Genomic DNA, 15503 nt, shown 5'->3' with positions numbered 1-15503 from the left:
ACTGTTCCTGTAACAAGCTCTTCTAATTCTACACGTAACCTAGCCACATCAATCACTTGTGAATCTTTATCCTTTTTCTGAAGAACTTTCATCCAATCATTCAAATCTTCAGCTGTTATTTCAGTAGTTTTCCTCACTGGAACCACTCTTCTGCGGTTCTAAAATTGGCATCCCTGAACAACTAGCTTCGCTAGCATCCAGTATTTCACTACATGTGTCATGTCTGGATTGTCTCAGGTCTCTGTTTTCTGCTCTTTTACTTGAATCTCCTGAAGGGCCAACTGAATTTGTCAAATTATTCCCAACATATGGAATCACCAATCCATTTTCACCTAGCCTTTGTTTGTCAAACACAGGCATAACCGGACCTATTGTTACAGGCACCGTAACAACTTCTAGATTCTTCGTTAACTCCCTAATCTTCTCAGTCAGCTCTGTTGTAGTTCTCGCTAGTTGTCTGGCATTTTCGTCACTACCTCGATTCTCTCTCTCCCTGAAAGAGTTACTACCTCTTGATTCAGGTGTCACATTTTCTGTCTCAATGATACAAACTGTATCTCTTATTGGGGAAACAACTGGTGTACTCTCATCTGGTTCTGGTCTATATGGAGGCGGTCTTTTGTAAATCATGTCATTCAAGACCTCATCCTCATACTCATTAACTCCATATTTTCTCATTTCTGACTCAGGAACCCTTTCTGCTCCTCCTTCAACTGTTCTCATCGGATATAATCCCTCTGACATACTAGCATCTCGCCACCTTTTCATTCGATCTTGATGAGTCTCACGATCATGTCTCCTCCCAAACATGTACCTGTACTGTCCTCCAGATCTCTGTTTTTCTCGCTCATGTACTTCCTCTTCCCATTCCACTAAAGCCTCGAACTGTGTAGGTCTTGGTTTCGGGTCTAGACATAACATCTTTTCCCGTAAATTTCTCAACACGGCCAGATTAAATGAACCATGTTCTGGAAATGCTAGAACACCATCTTCTTTAGTATACTTAGCCCAATTCTCCAACCATATACAGGTATGATACCCATATCTTGCAGCCATGAAGGATGCAGGTGTTTTCGTTGGAGGTAACAACTCACCCTCTCTTGTCTTAACATCTTTATCCTTGTTAAACCACTCTTTAATTTTTCCAAAAAATGTTTTCTTCTTTTTCTCTTCTTGGTAATACATTTTAGCTTTTACCAAAACTCTCTACTCTTTTCCGTATTATAAATATTCAATACGAATTTTCAACCAATAACAGCGCGACTCACACTAACGCACCAATCCTGGAGCGTCTACGTCACTAGAATAGCTCTCTTCCAATCCTTGCGCGGCTCACACCAACACACCAATCCCAGCACGTACTCTATTCTGACCCACTATCCAATCAGAGCGCGGTCTTTCTGACGTCAGCAGTCGCTGCAGTCGCTTGTCTCCTGTCTCCTGTCACTCGTCTACCCCTCCTTTACAAAAAAACTTTTCAGTAGACTTCGTGTCAAATTTCTACAAAATCTATTAGTTACAACATATAAACATCTCCATTGTCTGCTTCGCTAACCACAGAATAGTAAAAGAAAATCTATTTCACAAGAATCAACAAACTTTCATACATCTCTTAACTGTTTCCTCCAGGACTTATCCAAAGAGTTTTACAATCAATTAATGTATATACATTCACGCACATTCATACAAGAAAATATAGTACATACATACAGAATCCTGCTTCCCGAGAACAGCGAACAATCTGTCCCACTACAGAATTAGAACATACATCAACTAAGCAGCTTACCTCTGCCCAGTTCCTCAAACAAGCTCAGAGAATACCTATTACTCCTCCCGCAATAAGCTTTAACGGTAAACCTTACGGATCCCTGGGACTTAAGACCAGAGTTTCACAGATAACCTTCACTACCATACACACTCCTGATATACCAGAAATATATTCTAATAGTAACATACAACAATGTCACTGATTCCGAACCCAGACAATGTGACGCGCAACTTCAATTGTCACACGTTTTTCCTTACAATTCCGTCTTTCCCGAGAGCAGCATATACTTCCCTCTGCCCTACTACGGAACTGCTACCAGCTTCCAAGTTCCAGAAGCACTACATATAACTCGACATGACGACTCCAACATATAGTATTAGTACATATACCAACATCAATAATCAATAATCAATAAGTAATCTAATCAGATCAAGACAATCATCAATAACCATCCTACTCTGCTACCAGGAAATTGATAGAGATCAGGGTGTGTATAAAATCCTTACTTCCACAGATAGAGTAATCTCACAGTTACACGCACATACATTCTTCATACACTAGGGCCCATTTCACTAACATACGCTCAAATACTCTACCAGCAACAAACCTGTGGAAAGAAAACTCCTAAACACCCTGCATCTATATCGAGGTCGATCAGACCTGGTTATTGTGACTGTCCTTAAACATAATCTAAACAATCTATACAGCAATAATCAAAATATAATACTCAATAATTGACAAGAAATAATAACCAACACCATATTCAAAATTATAATGCTTTATCTAAAATTAGTCAAAAGAAATCAATCAGAATAAATTATTTTTCTCATAGTTACCTATTCTAGCTAAATGTCAGAACGGGTCAGGACAAGTCTCTCGGTAAAGTCTCTCAAGACGCAGTCCTCTCAGTAACGATCCTCAGCAACGCAGATTCGAACGCGGCAAAGGTAAATGGCAAGTGGCAAGAAACCCTCTCTAGGCTAACAATTCTTATAGTAAGTCAAACAAAAGAAAGATACATAAAAAGTTTATAACGTCCGTTGAACCGCTGAGCAGAGCGAGAAGGAAAGGATGTAGCATCGATACATTTGAAAATCTCCGCTCAGGAAAAATCACAAAATAAAGAAAACGGAACAGGAACCAAAAGACACAACTATATCTTGTAGATTCCACATTTCCTCGGCAATGAGATCATGGTTCAGAGTCTTTCTTTAAAGCTCCTTTGTTTCCCAAGGCTGCCAAGGACGTTTCATTTCACTTGGAGATCACCCAAAATTGCTGCTGTCCTCACGGAAAGTTTTTACCAGGCAAGCAAGCAAGGACTGTGGTCAGCTGACTTCAGGACCATATTCAGCAGGGCTCTCTCCCATCACAGTTTTCTACTCGAGGCCAGGCTTTACATATCGGCCATCTTTATTTAGGCCACCATAGGCCACAATAGACCATCTTAATTAAAAGAAACAAAACAACGTTACCACAGCATAGTGATTAAACAGTGTTAACCCCACTAATACCCTTATGTGTATGTAATTATCTAGCTCTTGCAACATAAAGAAGCATTAATTCGAAAAGCATTTTGTGCTTAAAATAAACAGCACATAGCAACGTTTAAACATGAAAACATGCACATTATTGTTAAACAGCACACTTATGCGTACCCACGTGTAATTCTTTCTTGTTAAAACAAACGGATTGATTAATATAAACACTTACACAAGACAAATAATTAATAAATTAATAATTAATAAATTAATATAACAAATAGACATGCCAGAGCTTCAAAACCCAGTTAATTTTCGAACTGAAAACTCTGCTCTAGCACCTTCACTTTCGCGGCCCAACGGCCGCTTGACATAGCCAATAGGTCTCGCTTTTGGGACCTTATAAGTATTCAGTTATGCAACTGTTGCATGGCTAAACACTTATAAGGTCCCAAAGGCGAGACCTATTGGCTATGCCAATGCTTGTTTCTATCTGCATTGCTCCAAAACTAAACTCACCACCACTACAATTCTGCAACACCAGTGCCAGTTACCCTTTTTTAGCTCAAAACACTACACACTGGTTTCCGATACCCCTGCTTTGCTCCTAAGTCTCCTTTAACTAACGAGTCAATAACACTGCCCATACCCAGCTCCAATCACAGATCACACAAAATACAATCCTTGCTCCCTCCCTTAAAGGCACCCAATTTCAATTGGAGATCATAGGGACATGACTGCCAAATTCTTTACTGGCTTCTCCTGTAACTATTATATATGCGAATCGCGACCATTTCCTGTGTACTGTCAAAGTAATCCCTCGCGGTCAATCACTGCTATGCGGCTGCCCTGGCGCCCGCAGGGTGCCCTAGAAGGACTAAGCGTCTGAGTCGGGTGGGGTGTCCTCCGGGGCTGCCCCTGGTGTTTGGTGGCATGGTGGGTGGTGGTCTGGGGACTGCGGTGCCCCCCCCCCCTCGGCACGGTGTAGCGGTTTCTTCGCCGTGGCGGCGCGGCAGTGACTGGACACCTGGGGTCGGGGGCCGCAGTTGGACTGTGTGCGAGGTGCCTTTCGCCCCCCGCCCGGGCCTCTTCGGGCTCCTCGTGGGCCTCGGGCCGGGCGCTGTTTGTTTGGAGGCATGGTTTGGTCCGGTCGGGCAGAGGGGGTGCTGTCTTTCGGGAGAGTGTGCGATCCCCTCCACCCCTTGACCGCGGGTTTGTGGGCGATTGCATGTTTGGGCACGGTTTCGTCCGTCCCCCCTGTGGCCGCCACCCCCCTCAGATTTCACCGTGCGTTCTCTGGGGGGCCTGGGGCGGGTGCTTGCGGGAGAGCCTGGGGTTTGGGTTTGTACTGCTAGTGACATAACATGGCTTCCATGCGAGACTGGGTCACATGAGCCAGGTATACAGCAGGCACCCACTCAAGCTCACAAAAGAGAAAAACTAACTGGCCTGAGACCTGCTGAAAACAATACAAATAATGTACAAGCAACACTGACTGAATTCGGGATTAGACATGCATGTTGGGGGAAACACACGTATTAGGACCGGTCATTGACCGTAAGTAAGTGCATATTTCCTATTTTAACACAGCTCTCACCTTGATACTGGGGTAAGTTATACAGGACCACAGCAAATATAACTGTGCATTTGGTGTTTTTGATGCATTCTCTTGGAAGTGTCTATGCACACTGTGGGCTTGGTTTCGGAAATGCAATGATCCTCACAAAAATGGTGCGTGTTTGGCATTTTCAAGGTTTAACATCATTGAGTGCTGCAGTCCAGTCCCCACACATTAGGGTGACCAGGTGTCCCGGATTTGCACCAGCTGTCCTGGCAGATTTCAGGGAATGTAGCTCCTGTCCCGGTTTTAGAGGGGGTCGACTGAAAACGGCAGGAGGTGCTTTTAATGTTTACAAAGTAGGGAAAGTTATCAGATGTTTCAAGAAAACAAGTGAATTATCCGGCAAGCTACTGGGTTTAAAAAATTGCTCTTTATGCATGTTCTAACTGCCTAATCTGTAATTCTCTGCTGAGGAGCGCTGTCATTCTTGAAGTAAAATTGTAGTCCTTCTTCTATTTCCTTGAAATGTCCCGGTTTTTGGATTTAAAATTGCGTCCCAAGTGGTGAGGTGTGTGAAGGGGTTTGTTCAGGATCTGGGCGCTTGGACATGTGTGTGCGCTCCGAGGATGGCCCCCGCTCAGTCCTATAGATGTGACGGCGTTTTTGGTGTGCTCATGTGCTCTTGGCATTGTCAGTGATTCTCCCCAGGTTGCCTGATTGTGGTGGTGGGCTGCATTTCAGGATAGTATGACCATGGCCGTTTAGTAGGTCACTCGGGTACTGGGGAAACAAGTACAGGTCCACCTGGAGCTTGACCAGGCGGCACCGTCTGGTTGCACCAGACTGCAATGCTGCCGAGGGCGCGGGTCTATGCACGTATGGCCCACCTTTGAAGAATCCGGGACTCTTTCAGCAGAAGCAGCCACGACGGGGGCTGGTGCTTTTCTCGAGATGTTCCTCCCTTGTTGGAAGGGAGGACAACAGATAACTTTTTGCCTTTCAGCTTCCTGTGTTTTAAATCCTCGTTGAGGGATACATGAGACATTAGTTAAATAGGTTGTCTTTGCCAGGCTTGGATTTGTGGCTCTAATTGTGGGTGGCTTGCGACCGAGCTGTCATGAGGCTGGCAGGCCCGGTGCAGCGGCTCACGTGCAGAGCATGGTTTTCAGTCGCGTGGTGTCTGCCACAGAGTATTCGAAACCCTGAGTCAAACATGCGTGAGTCAGTGCGTCAACCTGGGGGAAACACAGCTTGCGACTGTCAGGAAGCCCTTTAAATCGAATATATTATGCAAGTTAAGAAGTCAATTGTCTCAAGCAGCTTGGACAGCAAAAGCAAAAGGGAATCAGGGCAAAAGTCACGTAGCTTGGAGCGTTCAAAAGTTGGGCTCTTCAGCGAAGGTGACGCTGGTTTTACCAACTTCTGAACAGTGTTAATATACTGCCACGACCACGGGTGACACCTTCACCATTACAAAATGGGCTCGCATATTGTCCAGCTCCCGGGCGCATTTGCTGGCCTGCTATTGCGCCCATCCCCTGCAACCACCTGTCCCAGGCGGTTCAGGCTGACTGGGTATATTTGGTGATACCCTTCTCTCCCCGAGCTTTGTCAATTTTGCACCATACCCAGGCACTTCGCCTACTGAAGTGGCACATGTATGTTAATGCACACATAGGCGCACTCCAAGCCCGGAAATGCCTTACAACAGCACCCTTAAATCTTGGTCTTCTTAGAGTTTCTCGTTACTCAAATGGCTCAGCATGAGCTCAAGAATCGTGCCAAGCTGAGGCAGTGTTTCTACTTGGCCATCAGGTGTCCGTAGGCAAACGCCTAAGGCCAAGGCGATGCTCCTAAAATGACAGGATAGAAGACTCACACTGTTTGGGGCGAAAATCTAGCACCCAATTTGTAGTCTCGGCAACGATGCTCAACATCTTGGAACCCTGGGCAAATCACTTTACCTCCCCGTGCCTTACCATATGTAGGGTCCTCAGGTTACGGAACTGGTGCTCATGTAAAGCGCTCGGTTACGTGACGTCTCTGGTTGAAGTCACGCAATATAAAAACCCTATAAAGAAATCAAATAAACAAACATTCTTAGTCCAGCCCTGAGGGCATGCAAAGATCCAACGACCCAGCTGCCCACTTGAAAGGCAGAGCCAGCTCATAGTGGACATGCTACCGATAAAATGCAGGGGTTTTATGGTTCCAGTCAGGGACCGTAATGTATTCTGCAGCTTTGCACTGGCCAATCGACATAGTACAAAGAAAGACTAAAGGCAGTTTACTTGGGCAAAAATTTACCTCAGGCGACCAACAACCTGTGACAAAGCCAAGAAGCCTGACATGTGCAGGTTGCTGTTCTGGCTTTATCAATATAATTGGAATGCAAGGGCAGAAACAGCAGCACACTTGGCATGCGACACCACTGTCATGCACAGAATTTCGCTTGCATGGGTTAGCCATACCCTCACCCTCGACGGAGGAGAGATTGTTTTGCGGTAACTGCTTCTGAGGGGCATTTGATGTTTAGTTTTCGCATCACAGCAAATGTTTGGGGCGGCTGGGGAAACACAGACGTGCCTGAGGTTGCCGGGGGGTACATTGATTGATTAACACCTTCTCCCTGCTGGCAATGCACTTCAGGATGCGTGGGGGGCTCTGGCGTGCTAACACGGCAATTGTAGGTTTTAGGTCAGGAGTGACTACTCATGCACAACAGCACACGCGGTAGTAGTAGCAGCAGCTGCCCCTGGTAGAAACTTATCTGGGGGCCCCTGTTCGGAGCAGCGTGGTACTTGATACAGTCCAGCTTTATGCCCACCTTGGGTACGTACTGATAGTGCACGGACACACTCTTCCAATTTCTAATGAGTTTGCATCCAATATTCAGGGATGGTGATGTGTTTTCAACACGGTCACACAGCAGCATCTCACTATTATTCTGAAATAATAGGCCACTCCTCCACTTAGCATATAGGAGGTTCGGCTCTTATCAGAAGAAACCCCTTTTAGTGACGTTGTAAGTGTGGAACACTGGGCCCAGGCAGCGCATGGTGAAGCTTTGCAGGTAGGCATACCGGGGTCGGTATTGGGAGCATGGTGGGTTGGTAGTGCAACCATTGATGCTAGTTTTGCTCCCACAGGTTGAGAGGATCAATAAGAAACTAGTTCTTGGTTGGCACCAACTTGAGCAGGGACGGTGTTCTTTGCAAGCACATGGAGTTGGCTAACCGGTGGGTGGCAAACATACAACCTAGGAACTGGTTACTAATGTGGGCAATGTCAAAGGTGGCTATGCAGCCTTATGCATTATAGATTTAAAGCATTCAAGAAGGATATTAGGGGATCACTCGGACTGGCTCTGGTATCCTAAACGTGTCGTGTCTCATGACTCCAGCTTTGAGAGTATAAACTCCTGAGGAGTTACCTCGGTCACTGGTCTTCAGTTTGGCAAAGAATAGTTATGTGGTCTTGCATGTGCCTCTCTCGCAGTACAACTAAGTCAGATTTGTCTCCAACGGGGCGATTGTGCACCACTATTCCGTTTCCGAAGGGCTCCCGCTTTCCGCTTTCGGCACCTGGCTCACGTACAGGTGACCTGCCTGGCTGTTGCGGAAGTTGATTAGTGTATTGGTCCCATTTGTGGTTGAGCTTACCATTCATTGGAGGGAGACAGTTAATGAATGTTCAACACGTTAAGGTGACAGTCCCACCAGTTCAGAATGTAAACAGTCAATATGCTACGCAGGGAAGGCAACATTTTGGCTTCAGTTATCTTTTACACTAACAAGCATTGTTAAAGCCAAGGGTACTGGCGTGTAGTAAGGTACTGGGGTTTGTAGTATATATCCGGAGGCAAGGCCAGAAGCCGCAAAATAACAGTCTGCCTTTCCCACAGGTTAACAGCCCAAGGGTGGGAAAGTATAATTTTACACTTACTCAATTATTCTCAACGCATAGAGAGGCACTGCGAAATACTGGGACTGCAGTGTACATTTGGCTTCGAGGGCCTTCATGGGGAACACCTGCGGGCACCATATAGAATCAGGTCCCATGCACACTGGGTGGGCAGTCCCCTGCAGCCAAGGGCTGGTACCCGGTAGCTTCAGTAAGACCTGATCACCCGCGCGACATCCAGGGCAGCAGACGGGTGGTGGTAGTTGTCAGCACGAGTGTGCTGTGGCGCGGAAAAGTTTGGTAAACTCTGCGTAGTGCCAATCGGCGACAGGGTACTTTCGACCTCTTGGCGTCCCAAAATTCAGGAAAGGGCAGGTACTTGCACACAACTTTCACCCCTGGTTCCGCAGACTTGTCTGCCCCCCCCCCCGGGTTATCCTTCAGCGGGCTAGAACCAGACAATAGATGGGGCATCTTTGGGGATTGGGGTCCCTAACACATTGATAGTCAAGCGCTGGGGTAGATGTACCATGTAAGGCAGGGTCACCACTGGGGTTGTCCCCAAGTTCTGGGGTCAAAGTGGGTTGGAGCATTAAGTCATCAGTCCTGGGGTAGCAGGAGAGATAAGTATCGGCGAGGGGGTAGCACACACTGGCTAGCAACGCCACCGTGCCCCGGGGGCAGGCGCGCTCTACAAATACACAAAGCTGCAACCAGAAGGGTGCCAAGTGGCATAACGAGTAAGATGTTTAAGAGGTGTGTCTCTGGCGGTACAGCTGGGTGGAGCCAGTCCCACTTAGTGGTACGCCCTGGGGATATGGTGTGCTCCTTTAGATCCCCATGACCTAGGTGGTGTGTGGCATCTCCCACATCTAAGGTTAGGCACTAGACTACAGACAGTGCGCCCTATATCGAATCAGCAGATCCTCTAAGCGGGTATGCCTAGGGGACTTCCCAGAGGGAGCTGAGCGGTCGAAATTCCGAGATCCCCATGACCTAGGAGGTGTTTGGCATCTCCCACATCTAAGTTTAGGCACTAGATTACAGACAGTACGCCCTGTATCGAATCAGCAGATTCTCTAAGCGGTTATGCCTAGGGGACCTCCTAGAGGGAACTGAGCGGTCGAAATTCCTATAAAGAATAGGGGATGCAGGGCTGCGCTGGTGTGCAGCCGCGCGCAAGGTTCCTACACCGTTAGGGACCTCCATGTGCGCATTGATTTAGCGAGTAAAGGGGCGGTGCCTAGGTTAAGTATATCCTTCCAGCTCTAATAGCCTAGTGGGCTACTGCGGTAGGAACGGTCCCCTAACAAGCGAGTGCTGTCCCAGAGATCGGAGACACATGTGTCCAGTCACACACGGTGCCAGAAGGGCGGCATCCAGTGTGATCAGCAAATAGGTGGGCAGCGTGAGCCAGGGTGCCTGAAACTGCCCCGTCCTGTGTTTGACGGGGCTGAGTCAGGTGACACAGTGGAACTTGGCGGTGTGAGGTGTTAGTGCTTGGCACAACTTCACAGGCATAGGGTGTTTGTTTCATCAGACACTAGCTGACCCAAGCTAACGTCTAGGGCTATTGGGAGATAGATGGGGCATCGTTATCCAGTAGGGATGTTCTTTCATCTAGATTTGCAGGAGGCGCTAGACAGACGATCTAGCGGGCAAAACTATAGCTATTCTGGTGGGGGGCCCTGGCGGCGACAGTGGCCGCCTCCAGAGCTGTGGCGGAGTTACAGGGCGATCTGGAAGCAAATGGGTACCGAAGGAAGGGTACCTCTGCGCGGCACCATAGGGGGTGCCAGAGCCCAGGAGCCTCATGGGAGGTTCCTGGAACACCGTGTCAGCACCCCGTGAGTCCTTTGGGCGGTTGTGGGCCTGAACAACCAGGGGCTTGCCTTGCTACGCTCCGCCCTGAAAGGGGCGTGAGTAATAGGGACCGTGATCCGTGAGGAGGATCACCGAAGGGGCAGCACAGACGGGGTTCGCCCCAGTGCTGCTTGGCTCATCAGGCGGCCCAGTTGGTTGCCTGCCCTTGGATCGCCCGTAAGATAACCCACTATATTACATAACGGTGTATGTAATAAACCTGCAGCAGTTTCTTACCCAAACAAAATTTGTGTGGTGTGTTTTATTTATGCGTAAGAACATGCATGCTATTGTGGGGGGTTGGGGACTGTTGCCTCCTGCTGGCGCTATGCGGCTGCCCTGGTGCCCGCAGGGTGCCCTAGAAGGGTGGGCCTCTAGTGCCAGCAAGGCAGCAGCCCACCCCCCTTCTACTAGGTGACCCCTCTGGGAGGAGTCCCCCCTCTCTGCAGCCAGTGGCTGCGGCACGCAGGGCGCGTCACTTCCTCTTTTCGCGCCCTGGACACGCCGTCTCCCACCCTACCGCTTACCCGGCGTGGAAGCAGCAGGGGAGGCATAGAATATTGTAATGTTGTTCTTTTTTCGTTGCAGGCGGAGTTACAGGGCGATCTGGAAGCAAATGGGTACCGAAGGAAGGGTACCTCTGTGCGGCACCATATGGGGTGACAGAGCCCAGGAGCCTCATGGGAGGTTCTTGGAAAACCGTGTCGGCGCTCCGTTAGTCCTTCGGGCGGTTGTGGGCATGAACAACCGGGGGCTTGCCTTGCTACGCTCCGCCCTGATAGGGACGTGAGTAATAGGGACCGTGATCCAGGAAGAGGATCACCGAAGGGGCAGCACAGACGGGGTTCGCCCCAGTGCTGCTTGGCTCATCAGGCGGGCAGGCGGCCCAGTTGGTTGCCTGCCCTTGGATCGCCCGTAAGATAACCCACCATATTACATAACGGTGTATGTAATAAACCTGCAAGCAGTTTCTTACCCAAACAAAATTTGTGTGGTGTTTTATTTATGCATAAGAACATGCATGCTATTGTGGGGGGGTGGGGACTGTTGCCTCCTGCTGGCGCTAGGGTGACCAACCGTCCGTAAATTTCACGGACCGTCCGTAATTTGGACTTCACGTCTGTTGTCCGCGAGGAACCTTTTTACGGACACCTTTTGTCCGTAATTTCGGCCCTAGCAGGGAGCAGAGCTGTTCCTCTGCGAGAGGCCTCAGTTCCAAGGTGGCGCGGCCTGGTACTCATTCACGAAGCACAGCAGCAGCCCACCGCCCATTGTCATTCTGTATGCGGCTGATTGCCACATATAGAATGACAATGGGCAGTTTGGGGTGTTACAGCATGTGGTGCCCTCCTCCTGCACAGTAGTGGCCGGCAACATTAACAACTAGTGAGGAGCGATTCCCAAAATATCTCACCAGAAGTATGCTGCTGGTCACAGGCCGTCTCTCTCTCTTCTTTTGGCACATGTTGAAAGCTAACACATGTGCAACATTTGAAAATTAACAGCGGCTGAAACGTGTTTTAAATGAAAGTTCAATCATTTTCACGCTGGTTATCACACAGTTTTGTCTAAAATAAAAAAAAGCTGAGCAGCGAAGGCTCGTGAAGGGCTGATTATCAGTGAGTCGAGTTCCCAAAGAGGCACGCTAGTGTTGAAGGGCTGCAGGCTGTCCCTTCTCTCCAGCCTGCTCACTCAAATCACGGAAGCAAACACTCAGCAACTGGCTGTGCATAAAAGGCAAGAACCACCATCTTCATTCCTGGAAAGTTGAGGAAGCATGCCCCACTCCACTGTAACTTTTAGGATTCCAAGCTCTTGCACAAAATCCACAAACACCCCGGATGTTTAATTTGTGTCTGAAGTGTTACGCATGTTTGTGCAGTTTATTCAACATAACAACATGCAATCGTTTTTCAGGGAACGCGTGTAAAAGTGTTAGGTGCCCTAATCTCATGCTGCTGTATCAGCCTTCCATCTTCACTAGATCGATACAATTATGATAATTAATTTGTGTAAGGAGTCTAACAAAACATATCGGGTATACAGCGCCAACTAACCTTTCGGAATGAATGTGCGCTTTACAAGTGCACTTTATGTCGTTTATGTTTTTTTCAGTGAATGATGTACTGGGGTCATCCTAGTTCACACGCGCACCCATTATGCAGATTTCACAGAGCTTGAAACCTGATAAGTGTACATTCCTATTGTTTTACAGGCTGGATGGGTGAAAGGGTAAATGGTTGGATGGGTGAGTGAATGAATGGATCGGTGGAAGAGTGGATGTATGAGTGTACGGATGGATAGGGTGGATGGATGGATGGATGAGTGAAATGATGGATGGAAAGATAAACAATGGATAGGTTTCCAAATGGTTGAAAAGGTTTGGATATAGATGGAAGGCCAGAATGAATGGTGAAAGACTGGATGAAATAATTAATACATGACAGATGTAAATTTGAAATGGTGGACATCACAGGTTTGATGGAAGGATGAATAGCTAGATCCTTGGACAAGAGAGCTCTTCTGGGGAGGGTTGTGATGACTTACTTTGCTTTCTTGGTGCCATAAGAGCTTTAGTTCAAAGTGGGAGGTGTTTACATTTTCTGGCTACTCCCTTGCCTATATGTTACTATTCTGTATTTGCTGTGTGCTTACGTGTAGGATCTATACATCATGCATATGGCATTTTGAGTGACACCCAACTGCTGCTTGAATGTTACACTAGTAATTGTACATTTTTGCATGTTTTGTTTTAGGTGCAAGGTTTTAGGGAGATCCTCATAGTGCCATGAGCTGTGCTTGACATGTATATAGTAATTGTAGCAATAGGCATGGCATCAAAAATAAACTATGTAATAGTGTATTGACAGTAGATTCTTCAAGAAAGCTGCAGGGAAAAGCACCTTTGTGACTTTCGTCAGCTAGTGCAACTCTCTGCGAAGCCTCCATTGGCAAAGCAAGATTCCATAGTTTAAGTTCCACATGCTGAAACACCCATAATGCGTTCCCTATAGTGGGTTCATCACAGCAATCCTCCTTTTAGTTCATCTAGGAGTGCCGCTTTACATCTCACAATGGCACTCAGATATGAGATGCTAGTAACAAAGTCTATCCGAGAAGATCTTCCTGACCACTTCTCTCACCAAACATGCCTGCTCAGGACCATGAGTTGTAAACAAAACATCAGTCTGGACAACACAGTGCAGTAACCATACAAGTAGATTATTATCAAATGAAATACCACAAAAAGACCTGCGCAGTTGCTCAAAGCTGCACGCATACCGAAAAACGATTGTCTCAACCTACTCCAAAACTTATTTGACTTGTATGTAGGTGGTTGTCTATTTACTTCCTTTTATACTATCGCGCCACTTCCTCTGATATGTCTGTAAAACTTACCTTTTGTCCCGAAGTTTTGTCCTGAATTTTGACCTTCTGTCCTCATTTTTTGTCCTGAATTTTGACCCTCTGCCCTAAATTTTTACACTCACTGTCCTGAATTCGCACCCATGCCAGTTGGTCACCCTAATCACTGCCCCCAAACCTTAACACTCTCACTGTCTCTTATCAGTGATCGCCTCTGTAGCTGACGCCACCATCTCCTCCCTATTAGCCTATTACTTCTGGCCCCGCCCAATGCCCCCCCACTCCTGTCACAGTTCACTTTTCCTGACACTGCCTTCTCTTAAAACGGTCACCGAAATATGCAATTACTGGGCGGTTTCTACTATGACTGTCGTTTTCACCAGTCACTACCCACTTCTCAACTTTGCTCACCACTGACGTCTCAGCCCCGCTCTTCTGCCGTAGCCCAACTCTCCTTTCAAAGCAACGCTCAGTTTACTAATTCTACTTTCGCTGTGCACCTGCATCAGAGGCGCAACTAGAGCCAGATTTCAGGGGGGCTGAGCAAAAATTTCGGGGGGGGGGGCTGAACTTTAAGCAATAGGCAGAGTGGAGCTGCAGGGGCTCTTAGAAGGGGTGAAACAACAGCGAGGCCTCATTAACATGCAAATGGTCTTTTAAAGACCTGTGAAGTGCTCGGGTGCGGCTGCTTTTTTGCCCGGGAAGGTGTCTCATCCCGGGCTGCCACACACGACGGGGGGGGGGGGGGCTGAAGCCCTGTGTGTTGGGTGTTGCGCGCCTGACCTGCATGCCACCAGAGTCATCTTCTATCGTCATTACTCCCTCCTGACCGGCCAGTGTCCACTTCTCCCTGTCCAGTTCACATTTGCCTCGGTCTTGAAACCAAGTTCTGCTCCCTAATGCTTGAATTCCAGTAACTCCCCCTTCTCTGCCTCTTTTCCTTAGGAGGCAATATGAATACAATGGTTCCCCGGCGCTGCCCTCCGCCCACCATTCATGCCACTTGTTCCCTGCCGTATCTTCCCCTTCCGGATCAAACTTGCATAGCACAGGCTGGCCACTCTGAAAGCAGGTAAAGTTGAGCCAAGCTCAGCCTCTTGCACTTAAAGCTAAGTGGGTGGCTGTGGTATTGCGTCTGCTAGGAAAACCCTTCATTTCCTCATGTTGATAGCGGCACTAACCTGACTTACCTTACCACAGCAGCAGATAAACCACAGCTGACATATTATCCGCTCGGCACTGGTAATGTGTTGCCCTACTCGTAAAGGCAAGCACAAGTATCCTTAAAGAAAAAGCTGAATTGACGCACTCGCCACAAAATGACGCTAGTGGGTTACACACACAAACTATAAATACAATATTATAATGAACAAGATGGTTTCCGGGGTGAAAGTAGTCGGATATTCAAACGTTAACACTACCCCAGAATGTATCGAACCTGTGGCTGCCCTGCTCAGAGTTTATTGTTAGGTACGATTACCGGATAACTCCTGGTAATCAAGGACACCTTGTTCCAGTTTTTGGCATTCCTTTTACAAATTATTGATTTAAGCATACTTAA

General features: G+C 47.6%; 1 protein-coding gene across 7 annotated transcripts in view; it reads right to left on the bottom strand.

Annotated features, from left to right (window-relative positions):
- The window catches only part of HDHD3 (haloacid dehalogenase like hydrolase domain containing 3), a 32266-nt gene extending 17029 nt beyond the window's left edge, over positions 1-15237 (bottom strand). Inside the window, exons 1-2 of one of the 7 annotated variants that reach the window (XR_014962869.1) lie at positions 15133-15237; positions 2531-3214 (exon numbers count right to left, since the gene is read on the bottom strand). The gene's annotated coding sequence lies outside the window, so the exon portion shown is untranslated. Of the gene's footprint in view, positions 1-2530; positions 3215-13975; positions 15025-15123 lie in introns of those variants that run through there. The other 6 variants (XR_014962870.1, XM_085609955.1, XM_085609957.1 and 3 more) reach the window with 6 other exon arrangements.
- Positions 15238-15503: the final 266 nt, after the last annotated feature.

This window comes from Triturus cristatus, chromosome 1_2, assembly GCF_964204655.1.
Source record: "Triturus cristatus chromosome 1_2, aTriCri1.1, whole genome shotgun sequence".
Classification (NCBI taxonomy): domain Eukaryota; kingdom Metazoa; phylum Chordata; class Amphibia; order Caudata; family Salamandridae; genus Triturus; species Triturus cristatus.
The sequence above is the reverse complement of the archived record's forward strand: the minus strand, read 5'-3'. Positions and strand labels throughout refer to the sequence as shown.